The sequence below is a fragment of the Syngnathus acus genome, chromosome 13, assembly GCF_901709675.1.
Source record: "Syngnathus acus chromosome 13, fSynAcu1.2, whole genome shotgun sequence".
Lineage (NCBI taxonomy): Eukaryota > Metazoa > Chordata > Actinopteri > Syngnathiformes > Syngnathidae > Syngnathus > Syngnathus acus.
Window position 1 is genome coordinate 11,751,841 of NC_051098.1, and position 13,544 is coordinate 11,765,384.

Consider the following 13,544-nt stretch of genomic DNA (forward strand, 5'->3'; position numbering starts at 1 on the left):
AGTATCACGCAATCAGACCCAGCTATAGGAGGTTATTCCTCGATCACTGAACTATGCTCATCTCTAACAGAATAATCGCAGCTGCGGTGTAATGTCACGCAAGTTGCGTTACATTGTCAAAAGCAAATTGGTGGCATTCCAAGCCATCTGTGAAATTAGACGTTAATCATAGCCGATTATCCCAACACCACCACCGCCCCCTCCGAAAAAGTGAGTGAGGTCTGTCCTGCCTTCTTGCAAATCCTTTATTACGTTAATGTGTTATTGATTTGCCGTTGTGCAAAGCTAACCTCGCTTGTAACATAATAATGAGTCCGACACTGCGGCAGGGAGACCATTTATCTGTGTCAACAAAGAGCAAAGGGAAATTACATGTCTATGCCATCTTTAGGAGTACGCCGCTTTGACTGCTGTTAAGAAATGTGTGCCAACTTGAGACAACAGCATCAGTGCACCTTTGAATGCAACAAGAGATGGGGAAGTCGGATATAGCCCAGTGACGAGTCTGTAAACAATAAAACACTTAAAAATGGCACAGTCATTAAACAGAACATAGTACCGTATTTTCCGCACTATAAGGCGCACCTAAAAACCTCCAATTTTCTCCAAAGCCGACAGTGCGTCTTATAATCAGGTGCGCCTTATACATGGACCAATATTGAGCCACTACAGCAGGCGTGTCCAAAGTACGGCCCGTGGGCCAAATGTATCTTATATATGGACAAAGTTTTAAAAATGGGCCATTCATTGAAGGTGCGCCTTATAATCCGGTGCGCCTTATAGTGCGGAAAATACGGTAATTAAGCAAATAATGAAAAAGTTCTTGTTCGGTAATCGGCGATATTTTCCACCCAAAACAAATTAAATTGTCATAATCGCCATGAAGCAGAATATCGCAGTCACCATATTTACAGCGTCCAAGTTCTTATTCTTGGCCACAGGTAGGTCAGCAACCACGCAGGTGCTTTATCTATGGCAACCTGCCTTGCAAAAAAGTCTTCATGTCGTTCATCACTGTCTCAACAGCTGACAAGGAGCACAGTGGATATGGATCATCTTATAGACAGTTAGATGAGAACCTCCCGAGGGAGCACACGTACGAACATGCACTTTCATGACCAAAAAAAAAAAAAAAAAAAGGGGGCTTAAAGGAAGAACATAAAAAATGGTTCACTCGGTTTTCAACAACACGGCTGCAACCTAATCCCGGTGATACTGTGCAACAGAGCTGCAAAAATTAGACCAAAAAAAAAAAAAAAAGACTAGACCGCAATCAGCTCTTCGCCTACCTGTCATTACTCTCTTCAGTGATGGATGAAGAGTGTAAGCAGCTTGTGTAGAACACATGCTGTAGGCACTCACATTTGAACTCAGAGTGAGCTGGCGAAGGTACCGCCAAATGCGACTACACCGTAAGTGGATGGCACTTAATTGCTGGTTCATTAAAAAATATATATGGTTGTTTATCAAATGTTTCATATTCATAATTGCAAGCAAAACATATTTTTATCTGTATATTTGATTCTATAGAAGTTGCAGTAGGATACTTCAACCCTGAGTTGCTGCTCACACCAAGCCATTGATTCACTGAAACGCTCAAAGATTTTTCAAGGCTTTTTTTTCTACTTAGCATCTTTAGATGCCTTTAAAGAAAGGCGATAATGTTCCTCCTTGACGGTTTTTCTTCTTCAATAAAGCAGTCTATGAACGGAAAGTGGCGAGACATCCCTGAGCATCATTAGGATGCCGTCTTCATCATGCAAGTCTCATTGTTGGCGTAACCTTGGACCGAATGACTCCGCTTGCATTAGCACACTCAACATGATAAGTATAGCTGCTTTTCTCTGGGCGTCTGCTTCTGGTAATTCCCAAAAAAAAAAAAATTCATATATATTTTGCTGAGGTTATTCCACGCCGGGCTGCCTCTGGTTCATTGCTCACCTTTAGAGCCGCCTTCAGTACAGCTCCGATAATATATCGAGCACTTAAGTGTGGAACAATTATTGGAGCAAACTGACGGTAAATCTCATTTCTGGAGGAGGTTGAAATATACAGCTCTGCTTACTTCCACCTCTCATTGTGTGCAGAAGCACGCAAAACTATCAAGACCGCTTTGTCAATACACAAAAGGTGTCATGCGTCAGGGACAAACAAAAGATGGACAGCAAATCGATAGAATATGTGGCAACAGATATTTAAGTGAACAAAGCGAGACAGATACGGTGTGTTTGTCGCTTTTGCAAACTTTGCTGCAGTGCGTGATGCTAATTAACCTGAAGGTGATCAGTGAAAACCTCACACAGGAAATGTCACACAAACCCAGAGAGGCTCGGCTTGTAATAACCATGTTGCCTTGGGATTATTGTTGCCACCGAGCACGTTTGTGAGTCAGAGTTATGTTGACGATTTACTGCATGTATGGTATGATCAATGATTTATTTGTATTTTATCTTTGTTATTGTATGCAGGGGTGTCAAACTCATTTTGTGTTGCCGGCCACATTGTCGTTATGGTTTCCTTTATGGGTCCATTAATGACTCTCTTACATTATTGCATACAGAATCCAGCATAAAAAAAGTTGAACAATTTTCTAATTTATTTTCAAAGTGGGGTTTTAAAAAAAATGTTGCAATATCTCACTGGTATGAAAAGGGCAGACAATTTACAATTTTGTTACTTTAACAAGAAACATTGAATTGACCCACGAGTTGCCTTTGCGGGCCACATAAAATCATGCGGCGGACCGGATCTGGCCCCCAAGCCTTGAGTTTGACATCTTTTCACTAAGAGATGCTTTTTTTTTTTTTTTTTAAATTGACTGTATTTATTACAATAATTTCAATTCATTTCAACATGGAAAAGTAGTTTGATAATACAAGGTACCACTTTACATTGCCAAGTTTGACTTCTTTCGCATGCAAATTGAGGAGTGTCGACATCGAGGCAAACTAACATATTTCATCCCGCATAATGTAGGCCGAGCGTGGGCGGGTTTCCAGTACGGCAACTGAAATAATTTTGCATTATTTTCAGGAAGAGATGTTCTTCAAAAACGGGCCTTAATTGTGTGCATAACTATTCACGACTTCAGCATGTCACGTACAACACCTCGGTAAAAGTGAGATTGATGTACATGTCCATCTCTCAAGGTCGCCTGTGATGCTAATGTAAATAAGCTAACTACACGTTGTTGAGGCTGACGATGTTCCACCATCTCTCTAAACATGAACTTGATGAAGTTGTTGGATCGTGGTCCAACTTAGCCACTCACAACACACACATACGATCACACACGCATGGACGCACACAGCCAATTACGCTTCTGCGAAAATTAAAAAAAAAAAAAAATAAATCTCTCATCAGCCATCTTATTTGCTTTATTACTTTGACCTTTCAGTCATCCAACATCAGTCATTTCTGGTATATGTGGCTCAGACGTGCTTATCTGAATGGATAACAAGGGAGAGATATTTTCCTCCTTGCTCCAGTAATCACTTTGCTACTAATCAATTAACCTTAAAAAAAAAATCATACGTCGGGATTACTATGCTGATAAATATTCATCCTGACATTTGCAACGGAGGAAATATTTTCTCTAACATTGTGAAGGTATATCAAAAGTAGCAGCCCTGCCACCTGCAGTTTCTCTGTCAAAATACCACAAGCAAGCACACAAATAGCCACATGGGGACGGGCGGCGCCATAAAACTCCACTCGGGGGGACCCAAAAATTGAATTTACTGCGAGTGAAATTGGATAACGTACTAGCAGTTGTGCCATAAATGCTATAAATAAATCCATACAAGCATCGTCCAATACGACGCCTGAGAATGTGTAGTCTTTTGAATCATGTGCGCTACCAACAACAACAAAGTGTGTTTTAATATGAAATGCGTCTTCAATGTTAGATATACTAGTTTTGTCGGCCAAAGGGGATTGAGGGCGTCCGTTAAGCGTATTCTGAATCAAAATACAATCCTAACATACTTTGCTCTTTTCTTCATACTTGAGGAGCAAAATAGCACCACCTGCTGGAGCTAGTGGGGCTCTGCACTTACTCTAAAAGCTGAATTTCTCTCAGGAAATCAATAATATTCTATCCATCTAATTTCCTGATAAAGGTCACGGATGAGCTGGCATCAATCCAACACGGGTGAGTAACGACACCAAATTTTTGTTCTGGTACGATCCCGGTCATATTTGGATGTATCGATACTCGTCGAGGCTGCCGATACTAATACTTAAATTGAAGGAAAAAAGTAAAAAATTTGGTAGTTGTGACAAACATTTAAAATCGATGTGAATTTTCCTCCATTAGTGACTAAAAGCAAACAAGAAAAAAAGTAGTAAGTGAAAACAATTTGAAGCATCGGTGCTGTGATGTTCCATGAATATTGATCAACGCGTGTGGCCAGCACTTGAGAGCGTAGCAAACAAATTGCTGACCTTTTAAAGTACATTGAAAATATGATCATGCTGCCCTCATAATCAAATACAAACATTAACATAATGTGACATATTGAAGTCTTAGGCAACATTTCTGCCCGTATCAGCATTCCAAGACGCTTGCCACCCTTTTCTTAAACCAAATCAGCCGAACTGATATACTAATAAGTTAACATAATTAATACACAAAACAGGTGTCCCACACATCCTGAAAGCAAATAATTGCAGATTTTAAACAGATTTGCTGCCCTGCCCGCTGAGCCACTTCACTTTCATTAATTTCAATACCAATTAAAAGTGCCTCCACGTACTGTATACCATTAGCCTAATAGCATAATTCCCAAGTCATTTTCAATTTACTGCTACCCAATTAATATAAAATTCTAATGCACTCGCTAAAATGTGTGTTTTTCCTTGTTTTATTCAATGCTGAAACATGACTTGAGTAACCAAGCTATTACGCTAGTGATGAGCTCATACATCAGAGGACCAAATTAGAACACCGAGGCGTGATTCCAATCTTGGAAAAAGCGAGTGACTAAATGATATGGACAGAGGAGGGTTGTCATGGTGATCAATTCTAGCTTATCAATCAAAAATTGGCTCATTATCCAGTCAATGAAACACTGTATTTTGCTTCCAAATACATGTTAAGAGGCACTTTGTCATATGTGCAGCAAAGCCTTTGTGATCCTCCAAGGCTGCGTCACACTGCCTCAACTTAAAACTGCCAACAGATTAACTTCTTCCCTGCAAATTGATTTTGTTGAACGACTATCTGACTGAGGAGCCCCGGCCAGATTGCTTAACGGCATTTATTCATTGCGGGATCGACGCACAAAGTACTCGAGCAAGCCTTTTCCAGACTTTTCTTTTTTTTTTAAGAAGGCTATGAAATGATGCCTCCCATGAAGGTCTTGTTGTTTCAACATCCTACTGCCTAGAGTCCTAATTAGGCAGCATTCATGTTTTGCTATTTGTAGACACGGGAGTCATAAACAGATACGTTATGCACAGACGCACCTCGTAGTAAATATCGAGAGAGGGCACCATGAGCGTTGCATGCCTTGTGCAAAAAGGATTCACGATAGGTAATATGTAAAAGCTCTGTTTGGTCATTGTTGCTGGTGGGAAATCAAATGTTATACCGTACGATTTTTTATTCTTATTTCTGAGCACCCTACTAAAATGTAAACTAGAATTGATTGCATGGTAGGCCACATTAAATGCTCTTTCGATCCATATATGGCCCCCAAACCTTATGTTGACCACCTCAAGGTGACGGTAGGCTAAATTGGTCCACAAGGGAGAGCCGATTAGATAGATAGAGAGCGAGCGAGAGAGCAAGATGAGCTTCTACTAATTGGGCTGCAGCAAGTAGGACGAAGATGAATGACCAAGTTTAAGGAGTAAAAGAGCATTTAAATAAATCAGCATACTGCAGCAATAAAACAATCAAAAGTATCTTACCTTTTTCTCTGTTCCTTTGCTTTTTCCTCTCCCCCAAAAGAAGACAACTGTTCCTCCTTGAGAGATGGGCACCTCAAAGCCCGAGTGTCGTGCACTTGTTCTTCATTCTCGTTCAAAAGTCAAGATCCAAATATGCACACAGGTCCTTGCTCACCATCCTCGAAGAGGAGCAGTCGCTAGAAAGCCGAGGAAGAGTTGCATGTTGGCTCACCATCGCAGTAAAATCACATCGCCGGGGGTCCACAACATCAATTGGGCTCATTTGAACACGCGCACCGGTCATGCTGCGTATCCCGTATCCCGCTGTGGAGAAACAAAAGAGACATTCCAAAAGACATTTAAGCCTTTTTTTCTCCTTCACACTCCAAACTGATGAACGCTCCGAACCTCCCTTTACATGTTAAGTAGTTGTGTGCGCGCGCCGGTGCGTGTAGTCCCGTCAGCTCGACAGCATCCACTGCAGTCCGCTAAAAGGACGCAGAGCAGACTGAGCTGAAGCGCAGGAGGCGAGCGCCTTCTCCTTCTCTTTGCGCGCGCGCACACGCACGCACAAACGAGATTACTGGTGTCTCTCTCTCTCTCAACGCATCTGATCAGGTGTGAAAAGCAATCGGATTCGTTAACGTGTATAATCCAACATAAATCCGATGATCTGTTCTTCTTCAAACGTGTGAATTAGTATATAATATAAAAGGTGCGTGTTAAGTGTCCATATGGACCAAAAAAAATAAAAAAAAACTTTGTTGAGTTGACGTTTTACTTTATGGACAAATGAAAACATTTCCAAAAAGTTGCAAGGTATCAAATAACAATAGAGGAAGGCAAATTTTACCCGAACTAAGGGTAGGAACAAAATTGAGACTGTGGAGTGTAATATATCGTGCACAAAAACTGGTATTGTGAAAATAAGTAGAAATGAGCGAGTACTGGTATCAGGTATCGGTATGAGACCAATATCGGTCTTATTTTTTAGGTATTGGGTACTCGTGGAGGCTGCCGATACCGATTATTTTCTTGTTTCGGAATCAATGGGCAAAGCGATTGCCTGAATGTTGAAGCTACTCCGCACAGTTCAAGACAGCTACTTGGCACCAAGATGCCACCAGATGGCACTGTGACAATAGTTTGAGACATGGTTTTGAACTAAGCATAAAATCAGTGAAACTGCTCCTCCCACCCCGCCAAAATTAATTCCTGACCCCCAATATGCAGTGATTCACTATACATAAAGTCACAAACACTTTTCACAGCAGCACCATCTGCTGGATCTTTAAGAGCATTACATCACCTACATTGCATTGTTGCCTCGAGTCTGGATTTGAATGTAACTATTGTATTGGAAATCAATGCATTTGACATTATAGACCTTCATACATCGACTACTACATCCACTATTTCTATTGAGCTGCAATATTTGCAGGATTTGCCAGCCTCACTAGAAAGAAAAAAAACATTCATTTCTGTTTTTTTCCCCTCCAGTGAGTCTCGGAGATGTACGAGTATCATTTACACAGCAGCAGAGTGGCACTGCTCCCCCCCCCCCACCTGACAGAGGTGAAAAGTACATCATAACCTCCAGAGAGGAGCTACTACTGACCTTCAATTAACACACAACCTCGACTTTGCACTTTGTACGCCTGTCAACATTTGGGTGGGAAGGAATGCAAGTTCACAAAGGTCACACCACTGCAGCCCACTCGCATGTTGGCAAGATGGAAGAAAAATCCATTGAGGGATGTTTTCTTCCAAAGCACATCATGGATGAATATTTTTCCTTTATTGTTGTTCTGCATTGCTCTGCTCCTGAATTACAGCTACTCTATTCCACAGAGCTCATCCACCGTGGGGAAATAGCCAAGGCCCTATTTACAGGCTCGGCAGCACTGAATGAAAGAAATATCATGCAATCAGCACAAATGCACACGACAATTTGTGCCGTATCGCCAATTTAATTTGCGAACCTTGTGTTAAGTAATTTATAAACTATTAAAGGTGCAGAAAGGGTTTCAAGAGGGACTCCATCATGCACTATTATATCAGGGCGGAATTAAAATTGGATCGTAATAGGATATTTGTGTCCCTCCTACTAATGCGGGTAGAGAGTTACTAATTTTGCATTGGCACTCGCGTGGGATCAAATGAGCCACGCTAGATAGGCTTTCTTTTTTTAAGTGGCATAATCACATGAGCATACTCAGGACAGAGAACACACGGAGAGAAAATCCATCACAGATTCACACTAAGTGCTTTGGCAGGTAGCAGTTTGCCAAGCTGCCTTTCAATGCTATATAAAAGGTGGCAGACTTACCATGAGGCGATATTTGGCTTCTCTTAAGCAAGATCCACATTCAGCATGAAGGACAATATGCAAGATTTGTTTGACTTCCTTTTAGATGATTTCCGTCTCGGTGCCACTTTCTTTCATCGGTTCGTTTGCTGTGTTTAGGTGCAATTGTAATATCCAAACATTTGTTATTAAGAAAAATGATTGCCATAAATCAAACACTATGCAGCCTGCAGACGCGATTGACAATGTTTCCGCATCAAATGTTTCCTCCTCACGAACGCACCTGATATAGTTAAGTCTTCTGGCTTGAACACACATTGACCGGTAGGTGGCGCAACTGCTCATAAAAAATAGTTCAAAGCAAAATTATATTCAAAATTTGGTTGTTGTTTTTTTTAAGAGTACAAAAAAAAGCTAGACGCATTTTAGCGGAGGGCTATTTTTAGAACAAGAAGCGGACCTTTTTAAAAGGGCTCCCACGCGCCCCATGCTGGTAACCCCTCGTTTGCAGGCTGCTGGGATCCCCCATGCACAAAAATGACAAATTACAAGTCAACTGGTGCCGCGATTGGGAAACGGAAGATTTATCTAACATGGAGTTCATCCAAGCAACAGTTTTCTAACCAGTTGCCATTGCCATATGTCACTGTTGCATCTACTGCCCCCAAGTGGGAAAAATATGCAAGGGAATGTCAAGGCATATTGTCACGGTCATTTTTCCAGAGTGGGAGTAACGCTCTGCACCGTGTTGCATTGCAGTTTAACACCTCACATTTGATGTTCCATTTTGAGGTCGTGCTCAAAGTCTGCGTATGTGACGTTAATGGAGCGTGGAGAAAGTCAGAAGTGTAGCAGAAGGTCGAACGTGAAGAAGCGGTCAAGCCTGGTACACGCCGTTCCTATGAGAAGCAATCAGCAGATGGAAAGAAACTGTTAAAATGTGCTCGATAAATGTTGCATTTACGCCTTTTTCAAAAGATGACTCCTAGCCAGATGTCAGATAAAACCTCGCTCATAGAAGGCATAGATGGATAACAACGTGTGGATTTTTTAGGCTTAATTCATATTCCACAAATGCAATATTAATCAAAATAGTGTGTTTTGAGTGGCGGGGCCTCATACATATTATTGCAAAACAAAAATCTCAAAGCACCAATATGTAATTTGGTGGTGTTCGCGTATAATAAAAAGAAAAAGAAAAAAATCTCAAAGCGCCAAATATGTGCTAAATATTCTGTTCACGTATAATAAAACCTTGAAAACACAGAGTTAGTTTTCCTTGTAAGAAATAGAAGATCAAATCAAATCAATGCAATCTGCGGCGAGAAGGTCTACTAACACAGTTGCTGTTGTCACACTACACTAAACCCTAAACATAAGGCACTTTGGGATCACAAATAATTGTTTAGTTACTTGCGACAGTGCATTACATGCCGCTTTACCATGTCTAGGGACAAAGGCATTACTATCCGATCACGGACTGATTCTGCTAAATGTCCATTACAAGCACTTAAACGGTTTAAGCTCAGTGACTCCCAAAGTGTGGCACAAGTATAAGCTCTCTCGAGTGGTAGGCAAATTAATCAATTAAATACTAATTAATTTTATTTAACATTCATGAGAAATACATTTAATTTGAATTATTAATTTTTTTTTTTCTCAGATATTTAAGTGCATAATGTTACAATTAGAGGCCCAAGTTTGTTTTTTTTCTTTATTTGAGGGTTTGCGTAAAACTTTCGAGGACTTCCGTTTTAGCTGACACAAAATGAACTGTGTTGGCACCTCAGTGCGTTGACAAGGCTGATTCGGCCGCTCGGGAATTGCAAATCAAGCTGCCAATGCCGAAATGTCAATACAAAAGGACGCATCTCACAATGCTGAACACATTGGCATGAATGGTCAGGCCCGTCCCTTGCTGCCATATTGATTGACTGGCGCTGGCAATATCCACCGAGTGGGAATAAACAACACTGCCAAATCAGAACAGGAATTTCCCTCATTTGCATTATAAGCGGTGATGTATTGACAGGCTATGATGTCCTCAAATAACCTTCACGAAAATCCTTCACACTAGATTTATGAAACAAAAGAGTCAAAAGATGATTATATATCGCTGCAGTATTTATTATGCACAGTTTGAATATTAACACTGGTATGAGAGGGCTGAGAAAAGTTTTTGGAAAGTTTCTCGATACATTAAATGATCAATGTAATGCAGTGGGTGCTTGAAAGTGAAGCGGGTCAGAATGTGACGCAGCGTATTAATCACATTATTGTCTTGGTTTGCGTCCAAATGCACAGCAAAGCAGCACAGATGGCCAATGATGATGTCCCAGTGTTTACGGATGATTGCTGACCATATAGACACATGCACGCGCACGCACACGCACACGATGGATGTAACACACAAGCGTCACAAATCTTGACAGAATCTTGTGTTACTTTTAGACAGCGCTTCAACTTACTAAATATTCATTAGTAATCAATCAAGGAAGCAGGTGAAGAATTTTGCACCTTAGATTCATCACCATGCTGCCCTAATGATTTTTTTTTAATGGTGTATGGCAAGACTCGTTACAAAAAAAAATCTCAAGTTAGAGGATTTTCTTTTAAATGGATAAAAGAAACTCTTTTGGGGATCAATTCAGTTGACTCATCCGACTGCTGAAACGAAGCACCGGAAAGCATCCAAGCATTAACGTGAGCAAGAGCAGAACGGCAATCGATGCTCACAAGAATCGTCTCAGGAGTGCTCAAGTCCACACAAGATCAGTCAACAATCTCCGGTGAAGATGGCCGCCTGACCTTCTATTTGTGGGGATGTACTTGGCTCTCCTGAGGCCATCTTTAATTCCATTCAGAATTGAAAAGGAGTCATAGACCTGCAGGGGAACATTTTAATAATCACTTATATGCAGTGTTGTTTGTATTCCCCTCCACTAACGCTGCCAGTCACCAATCCGGACTTGATTAGAGGGTTAAATGGCTCCGATTACGAGTGCCTCCCTCGCTTTAGGCAAGTCTACAATCTGTACTCTTCGTCTTCATCACCACTGGTGACTTTGAGTGCGTGACCTCCATCGACACCGAGGGAATTAAGAAAGTCTCTTTAGGTTAGTTGTGAAAGCAAACATGCTGTTGGAAAGAGGCTGTTTCTTTGATAAATAAAGTGTTTGCATTGAAAATGCCATTATTGAGCTTGAAAACAAGTCACGAAAATGGGGCACTTTAACAACAAATGCAACTGAAAGTGCTGTAAGATAATAATAAAAGTAAAGTAATTAATTAAATAATTGGAGTTCTGCAAAACATTTTTTTCAAACCCCCAAAAAATCTTCATTAAATGTTGATAATGATTCATTAGATGTTTCTCTACAGTACAGGTAGAAATGTCTGATCACCTGGGGGAGGTCCAAGCATATTTCACAGGGAGGGGGCAGTGACCCCGCAGTCCCCCCCCCCCCCCCTCTAGCTCTACCACTGCTTGACAGTAAGTTGAGATGTCTCACCTTCACGCTTTCCTGCAAATAATCAGCACCTGCTGCATTCTTCCAAGACAGCAGGGCGCTGACAGATGAACGGAAGCATTCGGCGGGGAGCCCTTCCCAAGAGTCGCTTTGGGCCTCCGTCCTGCAGAGAGAGCAGAGAGTCGACCCGACTAACAAAGAGTCGTTTACCATTCCGCTCAGGCTTTGTTGTTGTTCTTTTCTCACTCTTATCTTTATTTGCGCTTTGGGTCTGACATTAACATCGGAGCATTATTGATCAGCACTCTGCAGAAGCTTGTCAGACAGATTAAATCACCTGACCCGGGTTTGGTCCCTGTGCACAGCCGCATCATCCTCCATGGAGGCATGCATTACCACCTTATCTGAAGGCCTTCTTTAATATGGAATATCATATTTTCAGGGAATGTGTTTTTCTTCACATGGCGTTTTGTCTTTTTTTGTGTGTGTGTATATAGAAATACAAAACGGGCCGGATATGAAACAAGGTGTGATTAGATTGTGGCGTGCTCTCCAGCCCAGCCTGACATTTATTTAAGGATCCGCTCGCTAAATGAATTTGTCAGTGGAAATGAGATTCTGTTTCCTTGAGGAGATTCACCCATGACCACAAACATCTTTGACGCTCATCCCTCTGAAAATGGGAGGCCTCTTTTTTAAATTCACTGTTTACAAATACAGTCAATATAAAACAAACCTGTTCGGCTTCAGAGCTCATGTAAAATTCATGCTCATGCTTTATACATAAAGCAAAGCAGCAGTCGGGCATCAGCAACTCATTAGAAGACAGCGTGTTGTAATTATGGATGGGATAATAAGCGCACCGCACAAGGCTGTTCATTCTCTGAACGTGCTTTCGTAAAACAATCGCACACAATGAAATTAAACGATGTACGGACTCAATGTGCCTTTTTAATAACCCAATGGGACACACAACCTCGCAGTTATTCCAAACGCCCTTTTACTATTTTTTAATGGACCTTATTACTTCGCCCCTTGTGTTTTGTTGACCTAATGGATTTGATTCCATTTTGACATCTTGTTTACAACTTGTAGCAACTTAGTCGGGACAGCGACACAAGTGTATTCCCTGTTAGCGGTGGTCCTGCCAGAAAGAACATCGATTGCCGCTGAGGAGGTGCGCTCCGTTAATCCCAGGTCTGCTCCCGGGTCACATAGCTCCGCAGAGGCTACGGAGTTAATAGGCGAGGAGAGGCTAGAGCGCTTTGCCAGCTGGACCGCCTCGAGCTTTTTAACTAACTCCTCCATCAAAGTGCTGTGTAGTAATTAGACAGGGTTAGAACAAATCCGCCGAGTTCTTTTCTTATCAAATGTAAATGCCGAGACTATGCAAATTAACGATAGACGAGGGAAATACATTAAAAATAGAGGAAGGTACACATAATGTCAAAAATATTGCATGGAGCAGCAGTATGATTTAATTATATATATGTGGATGCAGCATGAAGGTAAGCAAGTCAATAAATACGAGGGTGGCAATAAGACACTTGTGGTCGCATTAACATATTGATGAGAAATATGTCACAATCTATTCGACGGCGCCATGCATGTGTTAATGGGAACATGTACGGTGTTATTCATGCACATATGCGCAGTCATCATTATTGTCACGAGGCTGAGGGGAAAAGGATTGCTTGACTGTCACAGGTAAGTCATTTAGTCAAGCATCCTTATCTTGGAATTAATCACCATGGCAACAACATCCCACTACACCATAAGGTGAACACTGGCAATTTGTGCAAATGTATCCAATTAGCATCCGAAGCAGGGGTGGAGAGACCTTTTTCCATCTGGGGACCTTTTATGGGAAT

At 41.4% G+C, this 13,544-nt stretch overlaps 1 protein-coding gene across 3 annotated transcripts in view; it reads right to left on the minus strand.

Moving 5' to 3' along the window:
- The window catches only part of grik4 (glutamate receptor, ionotropic, kainate 4), a 166,127-nt gene extending 159,728 nt beyond the window's left edge, over positions 1-6,399 (minus strand). For all 3 annotated transcript variants that reach the window (XR_005099787.1, XM_037266950.1, XM_037266951.1), the window contains exon 1: positions 5,917-6,399. The gene's annotated coding sequence lies outside the window, so the exon portion shown is untranslated. The remainder of the gene's footprint in view (positions 1-5,916) is intronic.
- Between the last annotated feature and the right edge of the window lie 7,145 nt (positions 6,400-13,544).